General features: G+C 44.9%; 1 long non-coding RNA gene across 1 annotated transcript; it reads right to left on the reverse strand.

Moving 5' to 3' along the window:
• Positions 1-12,857: 12,857 nt before the first annotated feature.
• Positions 12,858-23,864, reverse strand: LOC131398097 (uncharacterized). Its single transcript, XR_009216831.1, has 4 exons — positions 23,723-23,864; positions 15,675-15,768; positions 15,131-15,286; positions 12,858-13,306 (listed from the first exon to the last, which is right to left on the reverse strand). It is a non-coding gene; the product is annotated as an uncharacterized LOC131398097 (long non-coding RNA).
• Between the last annotated feature and the right edge of the window lie 1,455 nt (positions 23,865-25,319).

A 25,319-nucleotide genomic window follows, 5' to 3' on the forward strand; every position in this document is an offset into this window, starting at 1 on the left:
TCTCACCTGATAAGACAATCTAATGACAGCCAATGAAAAGAGGTAATCATTTATTCATGTTTTCAAATGGGTTTTACATGGATATTAGCCAGACATAAAATATAATTCAAAAGAAATAAATGTACTTCTTATAGCCCAGGTGTGTTCAAATAAGTAATCAGAAGAAGTCTTAAGAAGTCATATGAAGAAGATATTGAAATGGAAGAGTGTCTCATATTTATGTTACTTTGGTTAAGGTGTTTTTTTCTCTCATGTAAACTTTTACTCCATCTAAAGAGATTCATCCTCTCAAACCAAAATGATGACCAGGATTTACATTATTCTATCTTTTGAAAAATATTACAGCTCAGTCTGTCATATAGTCCAAGAAAATATGTATTTTTTAAAATTTTACAAGTATTTATTCTGTGCAGCAACATAGAAATGTCAATTACAACATTATGGCCCAGGCAACTGTTATGAGAGGTTTGGGGATGCGATCAGAGATGTAAAAGAAACTTTTCACTCCAAAACAAATGGACTGAAGGTATATTTTATTATATAGAGGAGAGTAAAGGCAATAGTCTGCATACAGATCCGAATAGGTCAAATATTAAGAGGGAAAAACATCAGCTCCACTGGAAAGTGAAAACACCCACATCGACTGAAGGGAAATGACACAAATCAACTGGAAAGAGAAACACCAGGTTGACCGAAAAGAGAACACCTCAGATCGGTTACTCACAACATCCACGCCCCACTGCCGGGGAGAGTCCCTTCAACTGACACAGCTGGGCAGGAATCCGATCATCAGAGGTCCCGGGATGGGCGTCCCCTCTACGGGTGAGACTCTCACTGGGTCTCAGTTTCCAGCAGTTTATATAAGCAGTTACAGAGTTTAAAGAGCAAGCATCCAGTGTTCCCATGCACAAATGGTTGTCAGTGACATACGTGCACTGAGCCCCCCGGCTGTCGTCCCAGCCTGGCAGTTGTGTATGTGTATTGTTTACCCTGGTTATCATCCCAGCCCGACACAGATGGCCAGTCTGTCCCAGGCTGCGGAACCCCAAGGACTTTGAAATTTTTACACATTGCAACTATCTCCATGGGAGAAGGGCCAGTTCCCACCATGCAGAAAGCAGCTTTTATATTTCTTTTTGGGCTGGTGGCTGTAGGTCAATGGAGTGGCCAAACATGGCTGTACTCATGTCAAGACATTTTCGGCTGTGGCTGTCTCCATTAACCATAAGACACCATATGCACAGACAATGAACTCCATAAACCAGTACACAAGGCACATCCAAGAACCCCAAATCCAATGACTACAATAATTACGAAACCATCTCGCAATAAAGTACCCAATCCCCAAGGTAACCAAACAACCCCTTAGAAAATGCAATATTATTAGCTTGATCTTGCACATCATGCACAGCATCAAAGGTAACATTAGTTTGATTTGATACGTTGAAACAGCACATACCCGGTATTTTAGTACAAGGTGTTTGGTGAAGAAGAAACAGTCTAAAGCGGCTCGTTGTATAGGAGTCTCTCTACGCAGTTTTTGCAATTTCTGAGCTATAGGTAGGAGAGCTTTAATAGTCTCGTTCATTACTCTTGTGTCATTACACAAGCAGGAAAGGTGTTTAATTTGACGATGGTTGTCTACAATCAAGCCAGGATCAGGTAGTAGGAGGGTGGCAAGCATTGCCACAGTAGAGATGGGAAGAAGGTTAACATGAGGCTCACAATCTGTAGTGAGTGCTTGTCTTACTCGGGAATTTTCGGTAGGGAAGGCAGCTATAAGGGGGGCTATTGGACCAATACCACATGCAACAGATGCGTCAGTTGGAATGTGTGAGTATGCAGTGTTACCACATAGCCAGAAATATCCAGCAGGTAGTCGTGAGGGAGTGGGAATACTAACAGGGATAGTCGTATTACAATACAATGGGATATATGTACAATTAATACAATAACACGTGGTAGAGTCACTCCTGATATAGGCATAGATACTAAAGAAGGAGGAACAGTGACTTTAACACGTGACACATTAGATAAGGTAACACCTAGGCCTAACAAATTAGCTTGCAGAAGTCCAGAAGGGTTATTACTGTTTTTAAGACAAAAAGCAGTTTTATTAAGAACTGTATGAGCTAAATGTAGCCACAGATTAGTGTTTTTAAGAGGAGTAGTGGCATTAGGAAGGATACTAACAATCGGGTTTCTTTAAGAAACAGAGAATCTGGATTCCCCTTCCTCCATTTAATACAAGAATACCAGCCCCGATCAGAGAGGGTAGCAGAAGGGAGAAATTATAACTAGTTTTGTGTGACTGATCAAATATAGGCTTATACCGAGAAGTTGCTTGATGTTTCTGAGACCAAATTTCTCGGCCATTTATGGTCCAGGTTACAGGTCCCACTGGTGGAGAGCATTTGGTCCAGCAGTGCAGGGTCAAAGGTTGTCCTACAGAGACATTACTTGGTGTGGAGGTCTGCAGCAGACATGGAGTTGCACCATAGCATAGCGAGCACAGCAGGAATATCTATTCACGCAAAGAAACAGAATTTTTAGGAACATGACATAATTGTTTACTTCCTGGATACATGACTATGAGTGTTGCAGGGGGCCCTTGGGCCACTACTTCTGTGGCACAGGGAGCCGCATTGGGTGGGTGTGTCACCCACACCTTTGCTCCAGGTTTTCATCCACCTGTAGCCCAAATCCTTGCATTCCTCTTTTAGTTAAGTTAGTTGGAGGTTGTCCTTGTGAAACATTTGGAGTCAGGAGGGGAAGCACCAATAATTGTCCCACTCATTTCCCAGACTTTATAGTTAGCACTGTGTCACTACCATTATATAATATAAATTTTATTTCTCCTTGGTAATCTGGATCAATGACTCCTCCTAGTATATCAATACCTTTTGCTGCTAGTCTAGAGCGTCCTTTTAACAAACCAAAAGCGTTTTTGGGAAATTGTACCCCTATCCCAGTAGGGACTATAGACTGCTTCTTAGGGGGCAATTGAATAGAATAAACAGTGGATAAGTCCAATCCAGCCGCTTCGGCCGTGGCACGAAAAGGCGGTTTAGCAGACTGTCGGGGGCCAATAGGTTAAGGTCATAAGCTCATGGGTGGCGGCTGCCACTTCTGTAATCTTTGCTGGAAACAACCTTGACAGGGGAGTCTCATTAGGGCCTAGTGGCCTGTTATTTAACATATTTAGAGCAGTACTTAGATGGTTGTGCCACCACTTTAACGAGCCATGACCGAGTTTCCTCAATTGTTGTTTAAGCAATCCATTCATTCGTTCTATGAGGCCTGCAGCTTGGGAGTAATAAGGTATATGATAAATCCATTCTATATGATTTTCCTTGGTATAAGTTTGAATCAACTTATCTGTAAAGTGGGAACCGTTGTCCCTCTGAATCTGCCTTGGTGTTCCATAATATAAGTTAATTGTATCTAATAATTTTATGGCACTCTGTTGGGTGGCCGCTTTAGCCGGCATAGCTAATAAATAACCAGAATATGTATCAACAGCAGTGCAGGCATAAGTATATCCACAAGAATTTGGCAAGAGTCCAATAAAATCTATTTGCCAGGCATGGGCAGGAAATAATCCCTTTTGGATATGACCTTGGTAGGGGTGTGGAACTCCCCATTTGTTTAACTGTTGGCATAACTGACATTGTTGTACTGTAGTGGCAATATCATCATGGGTGACAAGGATTCCCCTTTGTTGTGCCCACCTGTATGAGGCTTGTTCTCCCAAGTGTCCACTCTTTTCATGGACCCATCATGCTAAGCCTGGGTTGTGCGTTGCACGAATCTGCACCAGCTGATCAGCATGAGAATTATGCATTCGTTTTGTAGAAATTAAAGAACTGTGAGCATCAACATGAAATACAGTAACAATTGTGTTTTGACACCATAACCATATGTTTTCCCATAATTTCTTTCCCCATTTTTTTATCATTAATTTTTCAGTCATGTTTTTTCCATTGTGGCATCCACGTTGCCAAACCTTGTGCCACTGCCGGTGAATCAGTATATATATGACATTGTTGGCCCTGTTCTTGTTGAAGTGCCTGATACACCGCATAAAGTTTAGCGTATTGGCTGCTATATTATCTCCGGTGGTGATAATTGCTTGCTGGGTGGATGGGTTATAGGCAACTGCTTTCCATTTCCATGAGCCTGATATCATTTTGGCAGAACCATCTGTAAACCAGGTATGTTTTTGTTGTTTTTCAGTCAATTGATCATATGAGACACCCCATTTAACAGGAGATTCTGTTATATCAGTCTCAGGTGACATAGTTGGCTCACTGCTGTATTGAGACACTTGTTCATGCAATAGAGACAACCCCTTTGGGCCAGGTTTGACCCGATCCTGACTATACCATTTCCATTTGATGATGTTAAATTCTTGTGCATGTCCAATTTTATGAGTAACAGGCGTGCCATGAATCCATTGCATGATGGGTATTTGGGGTTGCATAACTACCTCATGTCCCAGAGTAAGGCTTTCTGAGTCTATTAGAGCCCAATAGCAGGCTAACAACTGTTTTTCAAAAGGACTCTATCTTTCACTGGAACAGGGAAGCTTGTGACTCCAAAATCCCAGAGGATGACGTCGGGCACCTTGTTTTTGCCATAAACTCCAGCTGGCATACTGATCAATGACATCTACCTGCAATTCAATGGGTCCCAGTTTACTTGGCCATAGATCTAAAGCAGTCTGAATAGCATGTTTCAAAAGCTTCTTCAAAAGCTTCTTTTTGTTTCATTCCCCACTCAAATTTATATTTTTTCCCGGTGACTTTGCATAAAGGTGCAAGGAGCCGACTTAAATGTGAAATATATACCCTCCAAAATCCAATAATCCAATAAATTTATGTGCTTCCTTTTTGTTATGAGGTGCTGCAAAATCCAATACTTTTGCTCTAGTTTTGGGTAAAATTTCTTGTTTTCCATCATTCCATAGTATTCCCAAAAATTTAACATTTGAACTCGAGCCCTGAATTTTAGCTGGATTACTTTTCCATCCATCCTCCTCAAGTGTGGCTATTACTTTTTCTAACTGTTGTTGTACCTTTTCTTCTTTATTTCCTTGGATTATAATATCATCTATATAATGCACTATTTGGACATCATCAAGAGCAGGTACCTTTGCCAAGGTTTCAGCAACCAGTCGATGACAGATGGTGGGACTGTGCACATATCCCTGTGGAAGTCTAGTAAAGGTATATTGTTGTCCCAGCCACGTGAAAGCAAATTTTTCTTGGACACTTTTAGGTATAGGTATGGTGAAGAAGGCATTAGCCAAGTCTATAACAGCATACCAAGTGCTGGGATAACATTGCACTTTTTCTATAAGAGTAATCAAACCAGGGACGGCTTGAATAGCCGGAGTCACTTTGTTTAACTCTCTGTAATCTATAGTCATTCTCCATGTCCCATCACCTTTTTTAACAGGCCAGACAGGATTATTCCAGGCTGTAGTTACTCTGCGAAGGACTTTTACAGCCAAATAATCTTCTATGGTCTCAGACATTTCTTGCTGTCCTCCAGGGATGCGATATTGTTTTTGATTGACCACTCGCGTGGCAGGTGGAATTTCTACTTCACGGTGTAAACATCCCACAATTACAGCATTAATATGAAAAGACAAAGCTCTGACAGCAAATTGGTATCATCCATCAGCCAAATCTAATGTCAATCCTTTTAGAATATCAATCTCAATTATATATTCTGGTATTGGCACAATCACGACTGGATATGTGTGCCGGGACAGCTGCCCAATTTCGATAGAGAGATTAGTGGTGACTGCCTGGATTTCTTTTCCTCCCAATCTGGTTATCAGAAATGATGTGCCCTGAAACTTAGTTGGATTTCCATAGATAAGGGTGGCCTCCGCCCCTGTATCTACAAGTGCCTGTACACTAGCTGTATATCCACTTTTCCAAAATATTTTAATTTGTACATGTGGTCTAATATCTTTCCTTATAGCAGCACTAATTGATACAGAGGTTTGTATCTGTGAGGTGACTTCCCCTCAGTCACATAAATCAACAAGAAGAGGACCCGAGGGAGGAGGCGGTGCACTAGGTACGGTAGGCACTGGGCTGGAAGCATTCTCTGCACTGTCTCTTTTATTTACTTGTTTTACATGCAACCCCTTTTCTTCATATAGTTTCCACAGTTCTTTAGTGTCAACTCCATCAATTTGATCTTTGGGTACTCCTGCCCAGAGTAGGGCCAAAAACATGTCACCTCAACTAAGTTTATCTCTTTTAAATAATGTCTCTCTTTTTTCCCTTCCTAGGGAGTTTCCAGATGTCTGCCAGTCTCCTAAATCTCCCAGCTGCATAATCTTTTCTGCAAGCGCTGATATAGGGTTTTCAGTTTCATTCATAAGAAGAGTTGTAACTATTTGTTTGTATGCCGGAGGTGCAGTTTTTATCAACTTGTTTTGCACCTGGATACTCAAACTCATTTCATTTAAAGCTTTACCACACCTCAAAAACACAGCCCATCTCATGGCTTCCTCTCTCATTTTTGGACACAATCTTTTAAAGTATGCCATGTTCTATTAGTGTCCGGCCACATATCATCCGTGGGGTATTTATCTTGAGCTCCTTTTACTGCAAGAGCCAATAGAGTTGTACCATCAGTGTCCTGTCCACTATCATTTGGGGGGTGAGCATTCATGCTCCAATCTCGAAAAGCTCCCCGTATTACTGGATCATTGGTTAGAGTTACAAATTTAAAAGCATCTCCTACATCCAGATTAATTCCTGCAACGCCCATGTTATATAGGCAAACAAGCCAGGTTATAATGGCTTCCCCAGGCTTTTGTGTAGCCCGGGCTAAGATATCAGAAATTTCTTGTTGGGTAAAATCCTCAATCACATCCTTCCTTACAGAATGATTACCATCCATTTCCATCAGCCAACGGCGAAGAGGACGTGCCTCTGAGCATTTGGGCGGTTTTTTCTCTTCCTCATAATCAGTTTCTTTAGAATCATCGTCCCAGATATCATCATCCCATGTTTCCAGGTCCCATTTAGGGCCAGCTGATGCTATGGCCATATGAACTTGCCATTTATTTACTTTTTCTTTCCTCTTTCTATATTTATCTTTGGCCACTCTTACAGCAGCCTTTTCTGCTATAGCTTGGTAATTGCGAGCCTGATCTCCTAGTGCCTGATATTGACATTGAATCATAGCCAATCGAGGCTGCAAGTCTGAAACTTCTTTTTCCAAGAGTACTTTTTCTTTCTGTATCTTATCCCTATCTTCCATAGCCCGGCGATAAGCAGTCAACAAACACCAACTGCGCCGTGCCAAAAAAGAAACATCATCTTTCTTTTTTCTTTCCGCCATCTGCAAAGCTTTAGTCACATCCAATGGTTCAAATCGTAGCAGACGAGCATCCCAAGATTCACACAATCCTGACCTACGAGCCACTCCCCAGCCAGAGTGCACAAAAGAGGGTCCTCCCATCCTGGAATTTCTTCCACCTTGGTTTCAGTTACCTTTTGTTTGAATAGGAAAGGCATCTCCTTAATCGAATCCTGCTCACAGCGCCAATTATGTTATGAGAGGTTCGGGGATTTGATCGGAGACATAAAAGAAACTTTCCACTCCAAACAAGTGGACTGAAGGTATATTTTATTATATAGAGGAGAGTAAAGGCGATTGTCCACAAACAGATCTGAATAGGTCAAATATTAAGAGGGAAAAACATCAGCTCCACTGGAAAGGGAAAATATCCACATTGGCTGAGATAGCAGCAGATCCGAATAGATCATGTAATGAGAGGGAAAAACATCAGATCGACTGGAAAGGGAAAACATCCACATCAATTGAAGGGAAATGACACAAATCAACCGGAAAGAGAAACACCAGGTTGACCGAAAAGAGAACAACACCTCAGATCGGTTACTCACAACATCCACGCCCCACTGCCAGGGAGAGTCCCTTCGACTGACACAGCTGGGCAGGAATCCGATCATCAGAGGTCCCGGGATGGGCGTCCCCTCCACAGGTGAGACTCTCACTGGGTCTCAGTTTCCAGCAGTTTATATAAGCAGTTACAGAGTTTACAGAGCAAGCATCCAGTGTTCCCATGCACAAATGGTTGTCAGTGGCATACGTGCACTGAGTCTCCTGGCTATCGTCCCAGCCCGGCAGCTGTGTACGTGCATTGTTTACCCTGGTTATCGTCCCAGCTCAGCACAGATGGCCAGTCTGCCCCAGGCTGCGGCACCCCAAGGGCCTTGAAAGTTTTACACATTGCAACTATCTCCATGGTAGAAGGGCCAGTTCCCACCATGCAGAAATCAGCTTTTATATTTATTTTTGTGCTGGTGGCTGTAGGTCAATGGAGCGGCCAAACATGGCTGTACTCACGTCAAGACAGCAACACGTTATGAAATAAGATAACCAAATAGAATTGTGGGTTTCTTTTTGAAGGTAATTTCCACATTACGGGAAAGATTTTCCTCCGTGGTTAAAATGAGATGCGTGAGGACATGGTCTCCTCTTGCTGATAGAGTTGTGTGTATTTGTGATGTCTGGAGGCTCTGCAGCCATCTTGAGATCATGAGGGAGACAGCCTACTGATGTGGTTGAATGCAAAGACTGAGAAAGCCTCTGGGACATTATCGTGCTGCAGAATTAGCCAACCGTGGAACTACCTACCTCCGGACTTCTTATTATAAGAGATGACAATCCCCTATTGTTTCACCACTGTTAATCAGATGTTCTATCTCATCCAGTTGAAAGCAAGCTGCAGAACTAAGGGCTCTTGTCCATGTATTTTTCACGTGAGTTTTGAAAGTGTTTAGCAGCAAACAGAGATTTCCAGAAATACCACAGTTTAAATGAGGTGGCAGACTTACAGCCTCTTTCAATGGCTGTAATGGATGCTGACGTGGATATAGATCTTGAAATAGAAGGCATCAAATTGCTTGGTCACTTCTTCTCTCTGAAATACAACTTAGAAAGGAGGCAGAAAATTCTGGATGATGTTTGCTGTAGGCTTCCACGTAGCATCCCTTTTTAACACCACTGGAAAAGGCAAGCTCTAGCCCATCATGCAATTCCTTATTTATTCACGCATTCGTTCATTCATTCATTCACACAATAATTTATTAAGCGTCACTTTGTTTCCAACATTGTGAATTTAAAAGTGTTTATGGGCTAGAGAGAAGAAGAGATAACAGATTGTAACAAAATATATGGCTGTAAGTACCAAACCCCAGAGTGAATGCACTGGGAGTTGATGATTTTAATGCAAGGAAGGGCCTCGTCCAGAGTGGCCTGACCACTTCAGCAGCCTCTAGAAGATGTGCGTTCAATAGAAGAGGCAGACAGTAAAGACCAGAGGATTCTGTGGACGGCTTTTGCAACCAGGGCGACAATTTGTTTTGCTTGCTGGGTACTTGGATGCAAAGCTACTATCAATGACATTTTTTCTGCTTCGGGTGAATTCAACCCCCTAAACTCCAGGAAAGACCTTTAAGACAGAAAAGAAAGGATGCCAACCAGAAATGCAAAGCTCACCTGGCTTACTCTTCTGATGTCCTGAGATGTTTTCAGTCTTAGTAAGGAGCCAGTACCCAGGGGTTGCATCTGCAAGATGACAACACTTAAGCACAAATGGCCATTTACTCCAGAGTCTGGGCCCCCTAGTTTTGCACATAGAAATGTACATCTCCCTCCAGCCTCTTTAATCATTTCTATTGCTTCCATTTCAGTCCTCAACTCTGCACTGCAAAATACAATAACAATATAATAAATTTTAAAAACATTGTTATCAAAATCTTCTCCCTGACAAATGTAAACTCAAGTAATGTTTGCCACCTTAAATCTAATTAGTCATTTGTGTATAAAATGCACAAAGAATAAAAGCCTCATGGAGCGGCACATCCCCGTAATGGAGCCGTTCGGAAGTTGTAGGACGGAGCTATGCTGATGAGCTAAAGGGAATACATCGCCTATTACATTGAGAAGCATCATTTCATAAAAGCACCATCACTCATGATTGCGCTATCAGGTCTTGCAGGCGTCTCCCGCTGCCTTGAGGACCTCGGCGCTTTCCTGCGCCGTGTGTCTGCGTTATGGCCGGTGCAGGTGAGGGTTTAAAGGAGTTTTCTAAAAGCTGCTATTTTCTATTTTTCGTGGGAATTCCCATTGGCTTCATCGCTGACTTTCACAGCCATGTCTGTATTCCCGTGACTGTCTTCACTATGCTAACTGGAAAATGTTTCCCTAAACAGATCTTGGTTCTAAATAGGTGGTGAAATAGCAGGTGAGAGCTGGTCCCTGGTGGAAGGCCATTTTAATGTCCCCCCTTTCCTCTGGGAGATATGAGGAGGGTGGCAGTGAATGGCTTTCCTTTGGAAACTCAGCATGCCTTTATTTTACAAGTTCCTGAAGTAGGAGCCCCTGAATTTTGCCACATGTGTTAATTTTCTGTTGAATCAGTGTATTGGGAACCAGATCACTTTCCTCTTCAGGGGCCCCGTGGGATGGAAAGGAGACAGACGTGTCTGTGCAGGAGTGGCTGGAATCTGCAGGGCCCATCCTCACCTGGGGACGGAGAAAGGTCCCCATGAGGTGGGAGGGGCATGAGAGGATGGGGGTGCTGTGGAAGCCCAGGGGATTGCCCCAACCAGGGGAGTGAGGAGGAGGCGCTGCAGTGACCAAACTGTGAGAAGGAGTCAGTGCGAGCACATAGACCACGGGATAACCATACACAGCCCATCACTCCGTGGTGCAAGGTTTCAAAGCTCATTTCCTGAGGGAGATTCCAAGAAGTCAGAAGCCTTTCCACCATTGGGAAAAGGCACAGGAGAGCTCAGAGCCTGGCTGTCATCTCACTTTCCCCTGCTCCTGAAACAGTCCTCGCATTGCTGCTACCCAGTGCGTCTGCACTGTGACACACTGCACAGCGGTGGAGCACCCCACTGCTCAAAGTGCCTTAACTAAAGGTAATACTGAAAGGACGTGCTTGGACTTCCAAGGACACGAACTAACGCTGCCGCCGAGGGTTAGCGCGTGCTCGGTGCCTGACCCCCCTCTGCTTCCCAGAGGCCTGTGCAGCAACGAGAAATGCCCAGTGGGGCTCTGGGCATCCTTTTCCTCAAGATATAGCGAAAGGAATGCATGATGCAGAAAATTCGTATGTGCGGGAATGAAAGGGGATACGGCACAGAGCGTAGACCTTGCACCAAACACCCGCTCCTCCTCGTGCCCCATCAAAGTGGAAGCCAAGCTTTCCTGTGAAAAATAAACTAATCAAACCCACACACCAACAGCTGGGTCCAAGTCTCCAGTTACAAACACATAAATGATTCCTTCGGGATTATTTTTTGAAATGGAAGAAAAGATTAGTCAAAGTCAAAACACCTCCAAGACTCAAATAAATAAATCTCTAATGGTGGAATTTAAAGTACTCTGAGTAGCAGTGGGAGAGAAGGTTCTGGACTAGAGGGTTTCCCTGGCCACTCTTACATTTGTTGCACACCATGAATCAGTGCCCTTGTGCTGGAGACGAGAGTACAATCACCTCCCTATTTAATTAAACTTCTCAAAGGGATGTTTCACCTTCCCAAGGTGCTGTCCATGTTCTACCAATTCCACAGTCTTTCCCCTGTAGGTCTGTAAACAGACTCTCACACTCTCCCCTCTGGTTCTTGCATATGACGGGTCTTGATCAAACACTGCCCTTCCACTACAGTAGTTAATTCCACCTCCTCAATCCTGTCCTTCTCATCATCATCGTGTGCTGGGAATCCACGTGTGTGAACTAGGAATAGAAGCGTCGTGTTCTGCCTCTCCTTTCAGCCATTCCGTCTTCCTGACAAGAAGGCAATTGAGAGTGTTCCAGAGCCCATGTCTAGATACGCAGAGTCCTTCCCAATGTATTAATTTATTTCTATTTTAACAACTCATCAGCCTCTTTTGATCATCGAAGCAGCCACTTGGTCAGAATTATTATCATCCCCAGTGTACAGATGAGCAAACAGACCCACCGAGTGGAGTAACCAGCTGGAAGTCACAGAGCTGATAAGTGGCAGAACCAGGATTCAAAACAAAGCCTTCCATCTCCATAACAAACACACTTCTCATTCTGCAACTCTGCCCCCATCACAGAGAATTTCTCTATTGGTACTGCTAGCTAGCATGGCTGAGTGAGTGACAGAGGTATCCTTAGAGCTGACTCAGGCTGGAGGGAGCTCTGGAGACCACCCGGTGTGCTAGCCTGTACTCAGCTGCTGGCTCTGGGGAAGTCCACGAGGTCCCTGGAAGAGGCCTGAGCTGGAAGGAGCTATTTGGAGCCATTCAAGAAACTTGGGAAAGGGCTATTAACCAATTGATAAGAGAAGTCTTACTGTGTTAACAACAGTACAGCCAGGCTGGTGCACGGTCCAGACAGAGTTGAAATTTATTGAGCGCTTGCTATCTGTGAAGCGTTGTTCTAAGTGTTTTACACTTAATTTCTCATTTAATCCTCCTTCTAGCCCCATGGTAAAGGTAGTATTATTGTTCCTACTTGCCAGATGAGGAAATTTGTTTGAAATATCACCATATATGAAAATTTGATGGTGGTGGTGATCAGGGGAGGAAAATGTTGTCTCCTGCTTTAGCAGTGGAAGGTATAATAGTTCATTTTGAACAACAACAGATATTTTCTGAAAGCTAGTTATTGAAAATACATTGACTGAAATATGCAGATTTATTGACCAAAATATGAAAATATGCCATTTAATCCCAGATATTCTATGTCTTAGAAACCTAATAAATTTCTTTATCCTTATGAGTTAGTTTCAGGAAAAAAATAGTTAAGGCTTGGTGATTCATAGCATTCACTACAAAAAATAAAATATCTACAACTACATAAAAAACGTCAATGACCTCACAACTCTCAGACACACATGTTACACATCGTATTTTTTATTTATATTTCTGTAGGATCTTCATTATCCATGTATCTGTTGTCTGATCCCCTCAAGTTATAAGATTACATAAAGATGGAAAAGTTGTTAGTGTAAGACAATATCCATTGCTGGACTGATCTCTAGCGAATTAGTCCTGTGGGAAAGGGCAGCGTCTCTCTTCACCAATCACGTCAACGTCTTTGATGTCTTCATTGGTCAGACTCCAGCCAGTTGTCAGATATAAATGGGGGCAGTTGATAGCAATGTGACTCTCACACTTTTCAAGATTTCCTGAGGGTAGTCCAAGCGATAGTGGAGAACTCTTGGATCCAGACAAAGCCTTAGACAATGAAGATCCAGCAGGATTTAACCTTTGGCACAACAAACATTGGCAGTTATCAACTAAAGAAGAGAAAAGTCAACAAAGGTGATTAGCATGTCCCAAAATGACAATGCTAACATCAGTGTATCATGATCCTTCCCTACAGCTCCTCATAACTTTGGATAGCACAGCACATAAGCATGGACGCGTTGGGTGTTTCTGAACCGTGCTAACATTCTATACCACAGGGAACGGATCCTCCTCCTTCCCTGCACTGTGCTCTCATCGCTCGTTGGCCACACAGTTCTTTCTGTCTACACTGTCCTTCTTTTGAAAATGATCATTTCATTCTCTCCACTTAGTTTACTTCTGTTCATCCTTTAACGCTCAGTTCACGTGTCACTCCCTCAGAGAAGCCTCCTATGTTTCCATATAGTTCTGGTCTACCTCTTCCATGTCACTGTGCATTTAATAACAAACTAATTAAACACTTCATGTGATTAGTTATTTAATATCCACTTCCCTCACAAACCTATAATTTCTATAACATTAAGGACCATGTTTGTCCTGATCATCACTGTATCTCCAGCCCTTTGCCTTGGTGTACAGCCGGTGCTATATTCCCAGTAAGTGTTTGTTTAATTATCCAGGGAAGGAACGCCAGTAGCAGAAAAGTAAATGCTCATTTTTCCAGGTGCCTGTGTGAAACAGCCCTGATCAATGAGACAGAACCAGGCACCTGCTGGGGACTTCTGGACTGCCTTGAATATGGCTGTGATGCTCAGAATTACAGCAGCCATCCTGTGACCACAAGCGAAAGTCAGAGCCAATCATACAGATTGCAGGTCTAATATCTTTGAAAAACTAAAGTGACGCTGCCTAGATCCAGACACCTTGCTAAGTAAGCAAAATAAAGCCCTATCTCAAGTAGTTTAAGCTACTTGAGTTTTCTGTTACTCGCAGTGAAAGCATTTCTAAGAGACTAGCAGAGCGTGTGGGGTTAAGCTATCTTAACACGCTGAGATTTCATCACCTGAAATTAAAAAGATCAGCTATCTCTTACCTCCAGCAGCACTAAAACTGATTCTAGGGCAATTCACAATCTGGTAATTTACAGAGGGAGGAGGAAGGAGAGATTAAAACACACAGTTACACAGAAGCGGCTTTAATTTATATGCTGGTCTCACTAAAGCGAGTCTGTCACTCTCTCTCCCTCCACCAACGTTACTAAGAACAGTGCAGCTAGGGCAAGTAAAACCTACTAACGATGGAGTATGGAGCACAATGTAGACTTCCTAAAAAGAGTAGGCGGCCACTAGCTGCTCCTTCATCTCCTGACATTAATTATGTAACTAATTGCCAACCACAAACGTGAATCCTGATCTTTTGCTCATGTCAGTTCATTTTCTTTAGAATAAAAAAAGAAAAAACAATATTTCTCTCTTCTATGTCTAGCTATAATTAACTCCAAAAATATCTGTCCTTCACCACATACAGCACTTGTTACAGTCATTGGAGGCGTCGCTGGTAAAGTGCACGTGGGCACTGCATTCTCAGAGCTATTAATAAGGCAAAGCTTAGATGTTGCCTCTCCATTGAAAGTTCGTTCCCCACCTCCCAGCTTTTGAGTGACTGCTGTATTTTTAACCAAGCTCAACCACTGTGATCACAGATTGAGGATCTGAGATGGTTTCTCATGAAAATCAAGAATGAGCTGGATTTTTCATACGCAAATACACACACAGGCTATCTTTTTTTTTGTAGCTTAGCTCAAATATCATTGTGTATTGTGTTCTAATTGCAATAAAATTTCTGACACAATATGCATTATATGTGTAATTTACGTACAAATGGCAAATGAATAGAATCTTACTGCTGGGCCTTGGTCTGTGGTTCTTGCGGTCACAAATCCTATTAGAGGTTTTATTAACCTTCTCAGTGATGGAAATGCCAAATCTGATCCGATGGATTTCAGTTGTGCAACCCAGCCCTGCTGCAAAATGGAATCCAACTCCTCACGACGTTTTTTCTACAACAAAAAGCCACCAAAATTGAGCCACTGCATTTATGCTGTAAGAAGCATTGGGAATATCTGCCCCATCTCATCTCTCATGAGGCCACAAACGCTCTCCTTTCTCCCTCCATTCCAGCCCATAGTATACACCTGGCTTGTGAGTGCAAAGACGTACAAGTTAACCAACTAAAACTTCAAAATACTTGCTAGCAGCCATAAGTCTAGGCCAGAAAAAAAGAGAAGGGGGGTCTTTGCAGTAGAAGCTGCATTAGGAAGCCTTGGGTGAAGACCCCAGAAAACCTCCTTAGTGAGACAGTCTACCTCTCCCCAGTTTCAGATTAAACCCTGGCAAGAGACATCTAGGACTCCCAGAATTGACAAATTCCAGGCATTGCCAACTTACCATTGCCTTTAAGATCAGCTGCCTTCTGTTTCTAGGTAAGGAAGAAAAAACCATTTTGAAAATGAGCTGAACTGAGGTGCGCACCATACAAACCCTAAAAAGAATTCAAATACTGAAGAATTTCCTTGTGCCTCAGTGGAATCCAAGTTTAAAAAGTTATTTCAGGGGCCAGCCCAGTGGCATAGTGGTTAAGTTCGCGTGCTCCGCTTCGGTGGCCTGGGGTTCGTTGGTTCGGATCCCAGCTGTGGACCTACACACCTCTCATGAAGCCATGCTTTGGTGGCGTCCCACATACAAAATAGAGGAAGATTGGCACAGATGTTAGCTCAGGGTGAATCTTCCTCACCAAAAAAAAAAGTTATTTCAGATTCTTTTGAAAATTAAAAAAGTTATTGTCATAAAAAATAACAATAATAAACCCATGAGATGTTAAGGTAAATAAGTTTTATGAAAAATAAATATTTTTTAAAACAAAAAAAAATTGTGACAAAACTGTGAGGTCATAAATTTGTGTTTTTTTAAGGCACTAAGTTTGTGGTAATTTGTTATGGCAGGAATAGAAAACTAATGCAGATTTAGAGAGAAAAGAATGTCTTGCCTAGATGACAGGGCTTGTCAATCTTTTGGGATACTCAAATCGATGAGCTCAGATTTGTAAAGAGACCACCAGGGGTCACAGCAGCTGTCCTCATCGATTAGATGCAACTTGATTGGCAGACCAGGAACATTAAACATAGACAGTGCATTGGCTTCACTCTCATCTGTGTGCACAGCAGCAGATGGCTCTGTCTGCTTTGGAGACACACCCGGGCACAAGCCTGTGCATGGTTAACCACGACATCAAAAGAAACCCCCACAGTGAAGGGACCCGTTGACCTCTGTGAGTCCAGGCATGATGGCATGCTGTGCCTGGAAACCAGCCAGCTAGGAGTTGAACACAGCAGGCACAAGTAGAGCAATGAGTTCTGGTGCAGAAGGTGTTTCCATAATAACTAAGGCAAAAGGAAAAGTTGGGGTGAACTTCAGGGAATGAGGAAGAGCTTGGAGAAAATTTCAGTAGCGTCTCATCACTAACATCTAGGAGTCCTCACCTGTTCATGGAAAAGCCCTCCATCTTCTTTCTGAGAAACCCCCTGACTTGATTCAGTCCATGTGGTTTGACTGGAGCCCAAATGGGTAGACAAGTGACCAGGCTCAGTGGACATGTGATCAGGCTTAGCCAATCAGAATATCCCATCCTCAGGGTTCCAGTAATTGGTTCAGGGATGAGCTTCTGACTCAAATCCCGCAAATGAGAGACAGTCCCGGGATCTTTGCTGCAACCTCAGTGTTTAGGACAGCAGCTAGCACACAGCGGGTGCTTAATAAACATTTAATCAATGAATGAAAATTGATGTGTGTTGTTATTTAATTGCAAGCAAATCAGACTTTGCAAATATGTGTATTTTGGCAATGGTTTAATTAGCGTTTGCAATTATTTCCATAGGTTTGCTTACTTGTTTTGTGGCGGGAGGGGAGGTTTCCCTTGAGAGAGTGCATGTTTCCACCAGGGCAAGAGTCACATTTCTACAGTTTCCTGCTGTAGAAGTCTGGGCATACTGTAGGCACTCAGGAAATATTTGCTGAATGAACGAACAACACTCTCTGATTCCCAGCCTCAGTATTGTTGTTCTTCCTGGATTTTATGTCTGGAGCTACCTGGGTATTTAGTTTGGCTTCTGGTTCTTTGACTTGGGAATAGTGAACGCAGTTACATACAACATTCTCAGTCTAATTCAATCAGAAACAAATGCCAACAACAGACTCTTTCTACTCTAAGAAAGCCCTAACCAACTGATGGGGGCCACTGATGCAGGCTTCCGCCCAGGGGACCAAATATTTAATGTTCGTTATGTGCTAAGCTGAGCCAAAGCACATGTTAATTCATCTATCTTTCTCCAACCACCTCAAGAAAAGCTTCTTTTCTCATAATCAACAGAAAACGTGGCAGCATGAACACTGTATGGTCTTCACTTGAAAGTTACAATTATTAAATTCATTAGGCGCTAAATAGTGCAGAAAATAACATAACAGCCATGTCCCCACCAGCCAGCTTAAGAAATAGGACACAGAGACGCACTGAGGTTCCCTGGGAACCCCTACTTGGGCCCATCCACCCCTGCCCTCCCGGAGGTAACCACTATCCTGACGCTTATATGCATGATTGCCATGGATATTTGTTATTTTATGCTTTCACCACAAAAGTATGTATTCATAAAAATGTATGAAATAGGTTTGCATGTTTTAAGCTGTATATAATGATATCTTGTTGTAGGTATGCTTGGGCAATTTGCTTTTTAATTTTTTTATTCAATCTTGTGTTTTAAAGATTTATCCATGCTGAAACATGCAGCACTAATTAATTTTCATGGCTGACTGGTATTTCCTTGTATGAATATAGGAATGTGTGTGTCTCCACTCTCCTGTTGGAGGGCGTTTCAGCTTAAATGCCTTGTGTCACTGCCTCTCTGAGCACAGCAGAGAAGGAAGAATTCAGCCTGGGATGAAAAGAGCTCGGTTCAAACCCAGTTTCCTTAACTTTGTTTCTTTGTGAAGCTACTTCACCTTCCTGAGCCTCAGCTTTCTCATCTGGAAAATGGGGACCATAATCATGAGTACTTCTGAAAACTGTCATAAGACGGATGGATGACAAGCATTTAAGAATCTTCAAAGTGCTGAAATAGGTAAAGAGTTGAAATTCCAGAGAGTGGAACTTCCAATCCTACTTTCCTAATGCCCCATGAATAGCATTAGACCTTCACCAGGTTGCATTCATCAAGCCAAGCCCTACCCATCCTCCCAAGCCTCCTCCTCCAGGAAGGCTCCTCTGGTTACCCACCTGTACTGCACTGTCCTCTCTCTTCCCTCAGGTCTCTTCCTGTCCACATCACTCCTCAGGAACTTGAACAGTAGCTGGCATGGGCAGATAATTCCCAGCTCAAATGTTTCTATCTCCCTGGAAGCCGTCCCACAGTAGTAGGTGCCCAGCTAACTCACCCTGACTGATAGTCTTCTTCCGTTCAGCCCCCAACAGGAATATTCTGATGTCCTCTCTGGAACCTCACTAGTATTGTTCATTTTGCTCTATCATTCCTAAAATGGAATGTTAGATTCTGCAATAATACCTATTTCTGGACTCATTTATTCATAAGTTCCATTTTTGCCTAGGAAGAATATTTGTTAACTTACACATTTACCCTCTCTCTCCCTCTGTGGAGACTGTGGGTTCCATGAGGGCCAGGACTATTTATCAAAAAACAGAGAGTGAGAACTTTCCACTCAGTTTTGCTGTGAACCTAACACTGTTCTAAAAATAAAACCTATTTAAAAGGGGGAGGGGAAGAATGAGGAACAGAATTCGAGTAATTTCCAGGATATACTGTCAGGTGTACAGAAGAGTATCCACCCTCCTCCCACAGAACAAAGGAGATCTAAGAAAATGCACGTGCATCTGCTTACTGGCGCAAAATAATTATAGCAAGGATGAACCAGAAACTAGAGATTGGGGGCCGTGCAGAAGGATGTGGACAGAAGAGGTATGGGAGCAGGGGTGTGGAGTTGAAGGGGAAGGTGCACCTCCCCGAGCAGACCTTCTGTACGGCTTTGACTCCAGCTTTGACTCAGAGCCACAGCAGTGTTCCAGACATTCTAAAAACAAGCAAATGAATTTTGTGTGTGTGTGTGAAGAAGATCAGCCCTGAGCTAGCATCTGCCAACCCTCCTCTTTTTGCTGAAGAAGACTGGCCCTGGGCTAACATCCACGCCCATCTTCCTCCGCTTTACATGGGACGCCGCCACAGCATGGCTTGACAAGCAGTGCATCAGTGCGCCCAGGATCCGAACCTGCCAACTCTGGGCCGCCGCAGCGGGGCGCGTGCACTTAACTGCTTGTGCCACTGGGCCGGTCCCAAACAAATGATTTTTAAAAACCAGGATGTGGGGGAACCCAAATGGAATATAAACGGTAATAACGAGCCTAACTATATTACAAGGAATAACACACCACACTCCAGGAAACGAGGAAGAAAGAGGTAGCCTAAGTCACCTTGGAAACTGTATTTTGACCTGATGCTGTAAGGCGAAAGACAATTAGCAATTTTGAAACAACTTACACTAGGATTGAACAAATGAGTAAACACATAAGAGAACATGAGAGCCAGGTTGCTCACTGTCAGAAAAAGAAGGAAAATAAGGAAAAGGGGAGGGTTGGGATGAAGCCTCATGATTTACTGGAATCAGAGGTCTCAATATGAGTCACACTGTTTTTAATGGATGGACGGATAGACAGACAGACTGGTGTGTGCACGTGGATACAGGGGTTAGTGTGCATATGGACATCTCCTAGCTCTCTATCAAGTGGGCTTAAGAGCAGCAGTACCTCAATAGCAACCCCACACGTGTGCTGAGACCCGTGGATGGAGTGCGGTGCCGGGCAACATTCCCTCAAGACCCTGCTGCAGCGTGAGAACATTCTGCGCTTGAAGTAAGTTGGCCGCACAGCCAGCCAGACTTGGGGGTAGAACGTTCAGGTTGGATCTTCTAGGTGAACCTTTAAATTCTCCATGAGTTTCACATACAGACAAGGAATTAAAGGAAGCACCAATCGTAAATAAGTTATCTTTAATTATAGATTGGTTTATTACACTTCCCAAAGATCGATTTACGGGAAATTTAAGGCAGTGTCCTCTCTTTTGATGACGGTGGCAAATTCCTCTGGGAATTCTAGGAGGTTTATACTTCTGTCCCACCATACCTTAGCAGAATGTGAGACAAAGGTTGTCTGAAAGCTTATACGGAAAGTCATACACATCAGCTGGCTGGTCCTCATTTTGTCATAGACCCAGCCAGCCACAAAATGTTATATCAGAATCGAGGAGCATGTTGTGAAGCTACAGGGACGTGTACTGATAAATGCCTCATGGCCCGACAAGCCATCATCCCTCCATTTCATCTCAAAATTCGGCAGAGGAGCATCAGTCTTTTTCCCATCAGTAGGTAGTACAACTGTGGTCCAAGCACTGAATGAGAAATGAAGCTGTATTGGGTCCAATAGTCTCTGAGATTGCTCTCTCCACTGCACTGCACGAGGGGTGTCCTTAGAGGGAGCGGGAGAGAGCCTTCGTGAGCCCAGCTAAAACGCGGTTCTTGTCACGACCCTCATTCCGAGCCATGGAGAGAACTCAGTTCAGAGTTTCTGAAAGAGGGCAAGAGCCTATGACGTGCACCAGACAGAGAGAAGCTTCCGGGTGAAGATCTCCTGACCTAGCGGTGCCAAGGATGCTGGGTCTGGGGACACCACTGAGAGAGCTTCAAGGGAAAACTCATGACCTTCCAGAATCCAGCAATTCACCACCACCCCTAATTCCTGGTGACCAATGATCTCCTCTTCAGCTCTCTACATTCACCATTTCAGGACGTTACACACATGGAAGCATAGTATGTGTGACGTTTTGGGGTTGGCTTTTTTCACTCAGCAGGATGCCCTTGAGACCTATTTAAGTTGCTATATCAGTAGTCCATTCCTTTTACAGCCAAGTAGTGTCCCCTGGTATGGACATTGTACACATTAACCACTCACCAGTTAAAGGACACGGGGGTTGCTCCCAGTTTTTGGTTATTACAAACAAAGCTGCTATGAATATTCATGTACAGGTTTTAGTGTGGACATAAGTTGTCATCTATCTGTGACAAACGCCCAGGACTGCAATTGCTGGCTTGCACGGTAAATGTGTTTGAATTTTTAAGAAACAGCCAAACCATTTTAGAGATTGGCTGCACCATTTTACACGCCCACAAGCAATGTATGAGAGATTCAGTTTCCCCACGTCCTCACCGACCTTTGGCAGTGTGTGCGTATATATAACAATTTTAGCTCTTCTAATAGGTGTGTAGTTATTTCCATCTCATCTTGGTCTTAGTTTGCATTTCCCTAATGGCTAGTGATGTTAAACATCTTCATATACTAACTTGTCATCCATACTCTTCTTCAATGAAATGTCTTGTCTTTGCCCCAGTTAGACTAGTTTTCTAACTGTTGTTGAACTTTGATTGTTTTTTCTGTCAGATATGTTGTTTGCAAATATTTTCTTTCTGTCTATAATGTGTCTTGTCATCTTAACACGGTCTTTTGCAGATCAAACATTTTTAATTTTGATGAAGTCCACTGTATCTTTTTTTTTTCTTTTATGCATCATGTTCTCAGTGTCAGGTTTAAGAAATGTTCACCAAGTCCTATGTCCCGAAGATGTTTTACATTTCCTGCAAAAAGTTGTATTATTTTACACTTTACATTTCAGTCTATGATCCATTCTGAGTTAATTTTTGTACAAGGCGTGAAGTTTAGGACAAGGTTCATTTATTTTCCCTTGGTGTCCCATGGCTCTAACACCATATGTTGAAAATACTGCTTGTTTTTTAATTAAGACATGATATACCTCTGCCGAATAATTTTCTTGTGGTCGGTTTTCTACTAGTATGCCACTGCTATGCCACCCTATTAATTGAGACTTTCTCAGGTCTTAACGTGGTAATACTCTATCTCAACAAATAAAAATAATGTGTTATTCTCAGCTTTTCTTTTTTTTAACCCAAAATGCCCCTTTTTAACTCTTGCGCCCCTTACCCCATCCTTAGGTGAACCTTCCACGGAGTCCAAGTCCCTGCCCACTCAGACCTCTCAGCCCTGGGGCCTCAGAGCTGGGATCCAGTCAAGTCCCAGGGGCATACAGGTTTGGGCAAAAGCAGCTCCACTGGTCACAGAAATTAATTCCCGGATCCCCACAGGACGCACAGGGGATAGAAACTTGCTCTTTATGTTAATGCAAGAAGGAGAAAACTTTATGCTAATACAAGAAGCTGAGAGACCAAGAACCCAGGAATCGCCTGAGCTGTCCACACCAGTCTGCAGCAGAAGGGAGAGAAACCCACCTGGAAGACGCAGGCTGCTCACAAATTGTGGACCTGAGAGGAGGCCTGCCCGGGGCGGGCCCTGTGGTCCCTAAGGAGCTGAGGCCCGGCTCCTTGCCTGCTGGGGCGCCTGATGCCAGCTGCGCCTGGGGCTCAGAGACCCCCCCCCCGCCCCTCCCGCCAAGTCCACGCGGTGACCCGGCGCCACGTGCGCAGAATAGAAGCAGCCACGGTAATAACTCCAGCTGGCCTCCTCTGGAACGCTCCGGGCATTGCTATGCGTCCAACGTGCCCATTAAATCCCCTCACTCCCAGAGGCTCCTGGACCCGGGTCATGGAGAGGGGACTGAGGAGAAAAGCCTCAGATACGGGACTCCTGGGAAGCCCAGTTCCGTTAGAGACTCACACCCACTCCCCCAGACACCAGCGTCTCTGAGCCCCGACAACCTCTATCTGCAACCCCCAAATGACATGGGACTGAATCTGGGGTGTCCAGGGGAAGAGAGTCCCAGGTTTCTGCCAAGCTGGAGTTTGTTGTTAGCTGCTCTGTGAGGCCGCCTTCCTCGCTGATCCAAGACCAGCTCCAGGACCTGGGGGTGGGGGAAAGGGGTGCAAAAGGCCAGGCTCTCCGCCTGGGCTCCCCAGGGCCAGTTTGACAAGATGAGGGTCTGGATGAGGGGGCAGGATGTGATCCTATGCTTTGCGGAAAGGGGGTTCACACAACCGGCCCCCACTTCCTGGATCCTAAGTGCCACGTGTTCAGTGTGGGGTGGGGGTAGATCCCACGGAAACCGGGAGTGGGGGACTCTACACGCTTTCCCTCAGCCACGCCCCCTCCTCACTACTGGGAACAGCACCCGGTGTGAATCCCGGCGCTTCAGATGGGTTCAGGGAGGGGTTCTGAAGATCCTGGAACGGGCAAATTTGCCCCAATCCCGCACATGGCTGCCCCGAGGTCTGCCCATCCAGGGAAGGGGCCGCCCTGCGCCCCCCAGAGGCGCTGCTGGTGGCCTCAGCGCCCTCCCCAGATTTCCCCAACAAACTCCAAGGTCAGGCTACCCCCGGCAGAGGGCCAGTGCGACAGATGCCCGCTCTCGCCTTACCTGTGCCGGGCAGGGAGCCCCGCACAGCCCCGCGGCCGTGTATTTGGAGCGCATCCTGCGTCCCCACCGCTCATGCCGCCCGATTGTGGCCCCCGCCGGCTGCCCAACGCTCCGGGGTAACCCCCCGCAGTCGAGTCTGGCCGACCCGAAGGTCGCGCCCTTCCCTGCATGGTGGCCCTCCCCCGGCGGCCTCAGCTCTGACAGCTGCTGGCGCTCAGATCCCCACAACTTTTCTCCAGCTGCCGCCATGGCCTCTCCCTCCGCCTCGCCCAGGTCCCAGCCCCACCCAGCCCATCTGTGCTCCGCCCCCAACCCCGCCCCAATCACAGCCCCGCCCAGACCAGCTGTGCTCCACCCCCTAACCTCACCCAGGTCCCAGACCACCTGTGCTCCACCCCTAACCCCACTCAGGTCCCAGACCACCTGTACCCCACCCCTAACCCCGCCCAAATCACAGCCCCGCCAAGACCAGCTGTGCCCCGCCCCTAACCCCACCCAAATCCCAGCTCCGCCCAGCCCACCTGTGCTCCACCCCTAACCCCACCCAGGTCCCAGACCACCTGTACCCCACCCCTAACACCGCCCAAATCACAGCCCCGCCCAGCCCATCTGTGCCCTGCCCCTAACCCCACCCAGGTCCCAGCTCTGCCCCGCCCACCTGTGCACCGCCCCTAACCCCACCTAGGTCGCAGCCTTCACCCAGCCCACCTGTGCTCCGCCCCAACCCCGCCCAAGTCGCAGCCCTCACCCATACCACCTGTGCTCCGCCCCGGCCCTGCCCAGGACCCAGCCCCACCAGCCCACCTGTGCTCCACCCCAGGCCCCACGAAAGGTAGACTTTCTCCAGGCTGGAAGAAGATGCGCGAGAAAAAGTGAAAAAGATCAAGGCAGCTCCTGCAGGCCCCTCAGGAATTCGCTCCTCTGCCCCTAAACTCTATATCCATCCGCCTTCTTGCCTTAACTCTCTGCAGGGTAGCCCTGGAGAGTTCTGATCCGCTTCATCGCGTCACTGCAGGGAGGAGGAGATCTCTGAGATCTTCGGATGTCTGGAGTGAGAACACGGTAAAAAACTCGTGTCTGTGTGTGTGTGCATGCGCGCGCGTGTAAAGGCACACAACAATTCTGTGAGGCCACACCAGCACCTGGAAATCGTGGTTTCCTCAGCAAGGGAACTGGACAGGTGAGATGGGAGAAAAAGTAATTCTATTCGACAGCCTGGGGTAGAATGCAGCTCAGAAAACTCTTCCAACCAAAAAGGTTAACTGTAAAATATTGATTCTTAAGATTCTAGGGAACTACGGGAATATGCTAATTACGCTAACTCCCCAGTTCCCCACTTCCCGTGGCTTCTGTGGACCAGACCAAGGGCAGAAGTTCTAGAGGGGACCGGGTTGCCTGCGGCCTCCTGTAGTGGCAAGGACAATTATTTTTGCAGCCCAAAGGACTGGAGAATTTTTTAAATCATATTAAATATTTTTAGCCTCTCCAGATCAATGGGAAATAAAATATATCCCATTGTCCCTAGCGAGGGATTGGGGCCTGCTTGAGTTTCCTTTTCCTATCAGAAAACATAATTTTTAAAAAGCCAGAAAAGATG

The sequence above is a fragment of the Diceros bicornis genome, chromosome 35 (genome assembly GCF_020826845.1).
Source record: "Diceros bicornis minor isolate mBicDic1 chromosome 35, mDicBic1.mat.cur, whole genome shotgun sequence".
In the NCBI taxonomy this organism is placed as follows: Eukaryota; Metazoa; Chordata; class Mammalia; order Perissodactyla; family Rhinocerotidae; genus Diceros; species Diceros bicornis.